This window comes from Anopheles arabiensis (assembly GCF_016920715.1).
Source record: "Anopheles arabiensis isolate DONGOLA chromosome X unlocalized genomic scaffold, AaraD3 X_pericentromeric_contig0005, whole genome shotgun sequence".
NCBI lineage: Eukaryota > Metazoa > Arthropoda > Insecta > Diptera > Culicidae > Anopheles > Anopheles arabiensis.
The window spans coordinates 47,501-57,500 of NW_024412083.1; the positions used below are offsets into that span (position 1 = coordinate 47,501).

Genomic DNA, 10,000 nt, shown 5'->3' on the forward strand with positions numbered 1-10,000 from the left:
GCGAAAAACATGTTTTGAGCCACACGAGCTCTCCGGCCCGCTCGGTGCACATTTTTGAAAAAGCTAGGAGCTGCCCCTAGGTTCGGGGTGTCACAAAATATTGAAAAGTGGTCAAAAACCGCTATCCAGAATCGGATGTAGAATCATTAGACGAACTTAAAATTGTTCTACGACCAATGTCTGCGACGTTTAGTATTCAAGATATGGCCCGCCCTAGGTCTGACCTGGCATTTTCGTGAAAATTTAAAGCATGGCCATAGGGACGGGTAAAATAGCTATTTTGAAGCAAAAACCACCTCACTTTAAATGGCCATAACTTTTGAAAAACAAGAGCTAGGGTGCGTTCTCGACACGTTTTGAGGTGTTTTAGCGAAAAACATGTTTTGAGCCACACGAGCTCTCCGGCCCGTTCGGTGCACATTTTTGAAAAAGCTAGGAGCTGCCCCTAGGTTCGGGGTGTCACAAAATATTGAAAAGTGGTCAAAAACCGCTATCCAGAATCGGATGTAGAATCATTAGACGAACTTAAAATTGTTCTACGACCAATGTCTGCGACGTTTAGTATTCAAGATATGGCCCGCCCTAGGTCTGACCTGGCATTTTCGTGAAAATTTAAAGCATGGCCATAGGGACGGGTAAAATAGCTATTTTGAAGCAAAAACCACCTCACTTTAAATGGCCATAACTTTTGAAAAACAAGAGCTAGGGTGCGTTCTCGACACGTTTTGAGGTGTTTTAGCGAAAAACATGTTTTGAGCCACACGAGCTCTCCGGCCCGATCGGTGCACATTTTTGAAAAAGCTAGGAGCTGCCCCTAGGTTCGGGGTGTCACAAAATATTGAAAAGTGGTCAAAAACCGCTATCCAGAATCGGATGTAGAATCATTAGACGAACTTAAAATTGTTCTACAACCCCCAGTCCGACGCCTCGTATTCGAGATATAGCACTTTGTAGGTCTGACCGAGCAATTTTGTACTGAAATGTATGGCGGACATGTTATTCATTAAACAACATTAACTTGCATCGTGCCCTACTTCATCGGCACAGCTACTATCGACTATCTATTGTTGAAATGGATTGAGTTTGACCATTTTAGCTCTTTTCTTATGCCGTGCACCAACAGTGTGTACCGATCAGGGAAAGTACACTACGTACGCGTTCATGGATGTATATGTTGGTACAAGTTGCCGGTCGGAATAGCAGTGCACCAAAACTGTGTACCGATCAGGGAAAGTACAAGACGGAGGGCGCAGCCCGAGCGTACGCGTTCATAGATGTCCATGTTGGTACAACCTACATGTACGTACCTTGTTTTTGTATCAAAAGTTCCAATAAAGTGTTTGTATGCTTAAAATGCTTATCTCAACCGGTCACCTTTTGGCCTGCCCTTTTATAGACAGAAACCTAGAACGATACTCGCGATGTTTGTGTTTTCCATTCGCCCGGGACGACGAAATGAGCTCTGTGCACATCGTGCAGAAAACTGTCTCCTCCTCGTATGTTTTGTCCCTCCACGCATATAATCACCCACATTTGTGTTCAACACGGACGGCGCAGCCCGAGCGAACGCGTTAATGTTTATGTTTGTGCACACTAAAGTTACAATCCTAGGATTTGGTTATTGCGTCGCAGTGCCCGACCGTCGCGGACACCATTCTTGGACAAAAGTCCAAGTACGTAGAGTACATTCCCTAGGTATGTGCCCGTTCGTGACTTTCGTTGCGTGCTTACAGACACGCTTGGGTATGTTTACCATACAAGGTTTACTAGGAAAACCTGGGAAGGACGCTTGCCCTCCGTTGCGGACACCATTCTTGGAAAGAAGTCCTGCTACGTAGCGTTCTTTAATGTACTTGATCAGTTTGTATTGCATTTGCTTTGTGCAATTGACTTTTGCTAATGCTCACTAAGGGGTGTTCGTTTGCGATGTGTATGATAAGCAACTGTCTATTCTAACCAGCAGTTAAATAACACTTTTCACCCAAATCATAGGAACGTAGAGTACTTTCCCTGATCGGTACACAATTTTGGTGCACCTCTAACTTCGCCAGCACTTTATCGTTACGTTTTGTGCACAACCTTGGGACATGGTGTAAGTTTCATCATTGTTATGTTTGATTCGGTTTATTATGATTGAAAAATACGCTACGTCCTAGAAATCTGAACTCGAATACTTTTGCCACGTTGCGCAAAAAGCTACTGAGCAACTCCTAGCCGTTTACCGATTTAAAATTTAATTTTCGTTATTAGTTTTAAAAATACGCTAAGTCCCAAAAATCTGAACTCGAATACTTTTTCTATGTGCCGCCAAAAGCTACTGAGCAACGCCTAGGTTGGTACATTTTTGGTACATGGAGTGTATGCGTGCAGGCGTACTGCCGTGCTGGACCGGAAAATCGCACTTGCTACTAGAACGTAGAGTAATTCCCTAGATAGGTGCTTTTGCATGCCTCTGTTCGACGTCCATGCAACTTGGAACGTGCGACACACGTAGCTAGGCTTCTCCATACATATTCCCTAGGGTAGCACCAAATTGCACACTTTCAGGGGTATATTTTGGTACGGTGTACTGTGCATGGTACAAGTATCATTAGCTCGTGCAATTTATTTTGCATCAAGTTGCGATTGCTGGTGCGTCGAGATAGGAGTGTTTCGCGACTTTTGCCAAGCTTTGGTGCCATTTTGTGAATAATTAATGTTCTAGCCACAATAAACGTGCAACATAATGCCAATAACGAAAACGCCATTTTCAAGGGACTTCCAGTCAAAATGTTTGCAATCAGCGCTTTCCTGTCGAGTTCAGGATTTGGGACTGAGCGTTTTTTTCACGATCAATCAAACGACCAGTTCGTGAATAAACAATTCATACAACAGTGCATCCCTTCAAAGTAGAAAAAGCCGAATGCTAGGGAGCTCCAGTCAAAAACGTTGTCATTGGCGCTTTCTTCTCGAGTTCAGGATTTGGGACTTAGCGTTTTTCACGATCCAGCCAAAAGACCAGATCGTGAAATAAACGATTAATACAACTGTACTAGTACATCCCTTCAACTGAAGCAAGCGCACCATACATGACCCGTACGCTAATCATCCAAGCACATGACACGTCAACTAAGTCAACACATAATACAACTTGGAAAACTAACGGGTAAGTAGGTCATCTCGTACACGACGACACACCGACCAAACCAGGTCAACACGTCACATGCACAAGACATCCTACTACCAAGGCCGACCACCTCGACACACGACCTGTTAACCGAACATGGTCAACACCATCATGTGCAAGGCAACCGGGCCAAACGGGTCAACTTATACAACTTGTAACGAGCATGTGTAAGCTTACTGGTGTGGTCCGCACGGTCCTCACATCAAGACAATCAAGTCGAGAACGAGGCACGCCGACAAGCTCATTAGTGTTAAGTGTCCTTCTCCATCCTATGTCAAGTCACTCGTCTGACACGGAAGAAGCCAACTCTTGTCCACTAGTATAAAGGAACGGTCTCCAGACCAGGTCAAGTCACTCGTCTGACAAGGAAGGAGCACGCACCAAGCTTCACCAGAGCACGGTACCACGGTCCCCAGACCAAGATGGTTAGTTACGCCAACGAGGAAGGGGCACGCGTTCCCTTGCTACACTCAACTTAGTACACTCATGCTCTCACAAGAGTATCCCCTGTGTCGACGTGGTCCCCAGACCAAGACGAGCTTGCGCACATCGAGGAAGGGGCACACGGACAAACCACCAAGCATGGGTCGCCTGAGAGGATCGATGCGAACGCATCTCTACAACTCGCAGCTCCCAGCCTGAAGTCCCGTCGTTTGCGGGCGGTTGATAGGTGTCGAAACTAGGTATATCCACGTTGGGCAGAGCTCAAGCCAACGGCGTTCCCAGTTACGGTACTAACACGTGCAGCGAACTCCACTCATTGCGGCCTAGGTATAGCGGGATGAGACGCCGGGCTGCAGACGCAGACTCCAACGGATCTCAGAGGGTTGTTAGGCCCGCTAGCTTCCGAACACCTAATGGGTTTGAGAAGCGCAGCTATACCAGGCGTTCAGGATGTGGTCCTACAGAGTTCCGTACCGGTACTCACGTTAAGATAATCCAGTGGTGTGAGCTCACGTTCCCGACATCGGATGCCACGCCGAATTAGCCACGTTATCTGACAGTTATCGTCTATAACTCGTTATAACCAAAGGATCGTAAGGCCAAGCTTTCGCTGTCCCGAAGTGTACTGAACGTTGGGATCAAGCCAGCTTTTGTCCTTATGCTCAGCGTGTGGTTTCTGTCCACACTGAGCTGACCTTTGGACACCTCCGTTATCGTTTTGGAGATGTACCGCCCCAGTCAAACTCCGCACCTGGCACTGTCCATGACGTGGACCGAAAGGACCTGTCCAGGAGTCTTCGAGCCGGGCGGCGCGCGGAACCGGGGCAAACGTGACATCATAAACGATCGACCGCGCAGAAGCAGTGCACCACGAATGCACCGACGTACGCAAGCTTGTACCCTTGCGGGCCACGGCTCACGGTCGGACAAGCGGGTAACACGCTACACACGACGATGCTACGATGCAGTCTCCCCGGCGGCACCACCCAGCGACACACTGGACGCTGAGCGAGAAACACGGCGCATTGGGCGCGCGCAGGCGAACCGCCGCCACAGCCCCCGGAGGAGGTGCGCGCACGATCCGGACCTGGGGCCCGCGCTTGTTCCACCCAATCATGTAAGTAAGGCAACAGTAAGAGTGGTGGTATCTCAGAGGCGAGCTCCACGAGGAAGCCCTCCCACCTATGCTGCACCTCCTATATCGCCTTACAATGCCAGACTAGAGTCAAGCTCAACAGGGTCTTCTTTCCCCGCTAGTGCATCCAAGCCCGTTCCCTTGGCTGTGGTTTCGCTAGATAGTAGATAGGGACAGAGGGAATCTCGTTAATCCATTCATGCGCGTCACTAATTAGATGACGAGGCATTTGGCTACCTTTTTTTTTTTTTTTTTTTTTTTTTCGTTGTCGAAGGGGAAATCTTGCATAAGACACCTGGGTGATCAACCCCGGTAGTGTGAGATTCTTACTCACTAAAACCCTCCGTGCCTTCAACCGGCCCCGAGTGGATCACCCGTTAGGGTATCGACGTCACTCGGGCGGTGGATATCCATCATCCCAGGCAACGAATGGCTTCCAACAGTGGTGATTAGCCACTGTCTAGCCCCTCAGCGATGAAGCTACGATGAACTACGATGAATCCTTGTCGTTACTCGTCGTCACTGTCGCTGCTCTGCAAGGCCAACTGGATGTTGGCGAGCAAAGCACGTCGTTCGCCTCGTTCGATGACGTGTCTTCGATGTTGTTGTCGAATCATAATCGTCCGTACTGCTTGATGAACCATGCTCCAGTTATATCTGTTAGCAGACATAACTCCGATGATGTTCTCCGGCGTTAACTCCTCGTCGACTTGATGCTGAAGTCTGATGATCAATTCACGATGACGTACACAATGGAATATCGTGTGTTCGGCGTCCTCAGGTTCCTCGCACGCATCACATAGCGGCGAACCCGTTAACTGCATCCGATGAAGCTGGTAGGCGTAGAAGCCATGGCTGGAAAGAAACTGAGAAAGAAAGAAATCTACACCACCAAATCTTCTACTTATCCATCTGTTGACGTCGGGTGTGAGACGGTATGTCCACCGACCGTGAACACTCTCATCCCATTCTCGTTGCCATCGTTCCATAGTTGTGACACGTTCCATGTTACGTGCAACCGATCCGGCGATGTTCTCTGCTCGTCTCCGATGAAAAGTCCTGGAGTCCTCGTCCAGGAGGAGATGAAGCGGGATCATTCCCGCAAGCACGCAGACTGCATCATGAGAAGTTGTCCTGAAAGAAGAGATAACTCGCTGGACTACTGGCCGGTAAAACCGTCGTAGCCATTGTCTACGGTTAGCAAATCTAAGGGTATGACACCAAATGGGCGAGGCATACCGGACCTTCGCCACAACAGTAAGAGCAATTGCTCGCCTAGCATTACTACTCGGACCTGCCTTATTAGGCATCATCCTTACCAAGGTGGTCCATAGCTTCGTCGCTCTCTCCACCGCATACCTGATGTGTGAAGTGTAATCGAGGCGGTCATCTAGGACCATCCCCAAGTACTTTAAGCTGCGCGACGAATGTACTACGTGATCACCTACCCTGATAGCCCCATGCTGTATCCTCTGATGGGAACTGACCATAATAAACTCGGTCTTGGTCGGGGCTATCTTTAATCCGTTGTCGGTCATCCATCGGTCGATGATGCGAATCTGACTGGAAACGAGAATTTCAATATCATCAACACAATTACCTTCCACCAACAGTACTATATCGTCTGCATAGCCGATAATCCGTGCACCTTCCACCATTGCAACTCGTAGGACTCCGTCGTACATGAGGTTCCATAACGTTGGGCCAAGTACCGAGCCTTGAGGTACACCCGATGTGACTGCAATCTCTGCCGGTCCATCTGTGGTATCATACATCAGCACACGATTCCTAAAATAATCACCAATGATATCATAAAGATATTTAGGAGTGTTAATTCTCTGTAAAGCATTTGCAATCGCCAACCATGAAGCACTGTTAAAAGCATTAGTAACATCTAATGTAACAACCGCACAATACCGTCCACTGTATCTGTTTCTACTTCTAGCTACCGAAACAATGTCCACTACCCGTTGAATCGCATCAACTGTAGATCGACGACTTCTGAAACCAAATTGGTCGTCAGACAGTCCGTTGACCTCCTCGATGTGTGCATTTAGCCGTTGCACTATGATGCGTTCTAAACCTTTACCTGCCCCGTCTAGTAGACAAATGGGGCGAACTGAACCAGTTCCCCTGGTGGTTTGTTCGGCTTCGGTATTAACACCAACCTCTGCCTTTTCCACTCATCGGGGAACTTCGCGTTCTCTAAACAGCCTTGGTAAACCCTGCAAAATGCATCGGTTGCAGTCAACATACCAACTTTCAGCGCCTCATTCGGGATACCATCTGGTCCCGGCGCCTTCTTGTTAGGTAGTCTCCTGGCAACCGCAAGAATCTCATCATTAGTTACCCTTTCAAACTCTCGTGGCTGATCGATACGATAATCAGGCCACACCGTGTTTGGGTGAGTAGGAAAAAGCTCGCTCACCACTTCCCTAAACTCGTCCAATGTCATGGTTCGGGGTCCAATCGAACCCTCGGCCACTTTCTTGAACGTATGATATACTATACCAAATGATGCGTTGTTCGCTGTTCCCAGGAACTCTTTCCACTTCCTCTGTCGGGTATGCTTGATCAATCGCTTGAGGGCATTCCGTGCCACCTTGAACTCGTCCCTAAAAGTAGAATAGAGATCAGTATTAAAAGCTCTTTGCGCTAATCGATCGCGGTGTTTGCACTCTTTGCGAAGTGCCTCAATCTCTAACGTCCACCAAAATGCACTCTTGTTGAGGTGTACACTCTTACGTTTAGTCATCGTCGCATTGCACGCCGTGACAAGTATACGCATTAAGTCTTCGCTTGTTGTGACCTCGGTCTCAAAAGCGGCTTGCATCATAACTTCAAATATATCTTTGCTAAAATACTTGATGCTCCATCCCGTTATGGGTCGGGACAGATTACGCACGCTTTGCGTCTCAAGATCTATTCGTATTGCACGATGATCAGAGTTCATATAGCTAGATAACACCTCCCACTTAAATGATCTTGCTACGGTTCGGCTCGCAAAAGTAAGATCAACTACTGACGTGCGCCCTGGTCCAACATAAGTTGGGGTGCTGCCGTCGTTCAATAAAATTGCGTCAATCTGCGCAAAGGTTGATAAAACCAACTCACCTCTTCGTTTCTGGGTTTCTCCACGCTCGCCAAGTTGGTTGTTCCAACTTACTGACCAAGCGTTGAAGTCCCCCGATAACGAATTTGTGGATACCGGTTACGGCCATTACCGTGTTATCCAACATGTTCTGGAACTCTTCCATACTAAATCTAGGTGGCGCGTAAACGCTAACCACTCGCATATCACCTATGTCAACTATCATTAAACCCTTCAAAGCCTTACTGACTACCTTAACTGGTAAGTCCGCGTTAACCACTACCGCTGCTGTGTTATCGTCATTGCGTAACACTTTGACGTTGGTTGTTGCCAGATACGGATCTGCAATCAACACTATATCCGCAGATTCTTCCCTAATCGTTTGCCACATTAACTGAAATGCAGCATAACTATGATTCTGGTTATGTTGTAGCAACCTAACCATTATGATCTAATCGTTCGCCTTCGGGGACACATATAACTGCCCGTTGCGTGAAGGTTCTGTGACCTCGTACCGCAATCCAAACACTTGACAGAGTTGGTACAAGCTTGCTTCTTGTGTCCACTCAAACCGCATTCCAGCACAGATTACTTCTGTCTGGTTCCCTACAATGGTAGCTCGTATGGCCTACCTTCCAACACTTATAGCATTTCTGCTCTTCCATAACCTCGCGGATATGGCATATCGACCAACCAACTTTCAGCTTTCCCAAATTCAGGAAGCTTTGAAAGTCTGGCAGCGATACGTTGATCCGTGCCCACTGCGTACCGGCCGCGCGGCCTTTCTTCATTTTGATACGATCTATTTCTATCTCGATGTTGAGCTGTGCTTTGACAGACTCCGCAACCTCCTCTGGGGTGGTGATTTCATCGAGATGCATGATCTCAATCATTTTAGAAGGAGCTAGCGTTCTCACTGACGCCTTGCCCTTCACCGCTTCCTTAACCTTTGGGGCAATTGCACTAGCAGAACTACCCTGCTTAAGTTCTAGCAACATGCCTCCATTCTGGGCCCGTCGGACCTTAGAGATTGTCTCTCCAACCGATTTAAGAGCATCGGACTGCTTCATTTCCTTGAGCAATTTCGCCAGCTCCTCGGAAGTGCAGTCCGATATCAGCAGAACCTCAGGCCGCTTCCTGGGCTTATTCTGCTTCTTCTTGCTCTTCTTCTTCTTCCTCTTATTAATTCTACCCTCATTAATATTCGGTCCGTTTCTCGGACTTGGAATATTTTCCACCGCTAATCCCCTAACAGGGGTCAACCTCGATGGTTGTTGTTGTTGTTGTTGCAACCTTTGCAACCCACTTGGACCAGGCTGTTGGTCATCAGCCACTGGTCTTCTGCCTTTTCGCGTTTGCGGCCCGAATCCATCGTTACCGTCAAACGACGTTTGCGTTTGACGGTCGAGGACCTGCTGCATGCGATTAACGGCTCTGTACCTTCGAAATTCGGACATTACCTCATCGAGGAAGTCCATCATTACCGTTACTAGCGTAAAATGGGAAGACTCATCATCGAGTTTGCTTATCCCAAAACGCATCGCCTCCATTCGATCTTGAAGATCCATGAACGCTTGGTCGGATCTTTCTTGTCAACCCCTTGGTCTTTTTGACCTTCTTAGTTTTCGTGTTACTCATTCTATTGGGCTCAAACTCAGGCCCGCTATCCGCGTCTGTTTATGCAGTCTCCTATTTGGTTCCGTGGGTGGCTATGAAACAGGGAGCTCCACGCGAGGTTGGCCCGCGCCCTTATGAGACGACGGGCTCAGTGCCGAACCGGAGCAAAGTGGGGCTGAACCCACCCACACCTGCATTTGCCATAGAGCGTATCGTATGGCGACAGTCTTGGAGCGCTACCTAAGACTTGCTAAGTTTTAATAGAGCGGTGACAGAATCCCCTTAGCCCTCCCCGTTTCAAGCAGGTTTCACCCTGCTTTGCTAAGAGAGTTCGGCGGGTTCATCCGCCAGCCCGTGTACATCCTAATTATTCCATAAACCGTACCCTAGTCTAATCCGCGCAGAGGTATTATCCTCTCGAGTTCAGTATCCCGCTTGACAGAATGTAGGGTGTGGCGACTTAACACCACACCCTCCCTGCGACGTTGTCATGCTCAACGCCGTCTTCACCGCCACCGTTAGCTCGGGGCCTCGTCAACTTAATGAC

At 48.2% G+C, this 10,000-nt stretch overlaps 1 pseudogene; it reads right to left on the reverse strand.

Moving 5' to 3' along the window:
- Positions 1–3,733: 3,733 nt before the first annotated feature.
- The window catches only part of LOC120907453, an 8,945-nt pseudogene continuing 2,678 nt past the window's right edge, over positions 3,734–10,000 (reverse strand).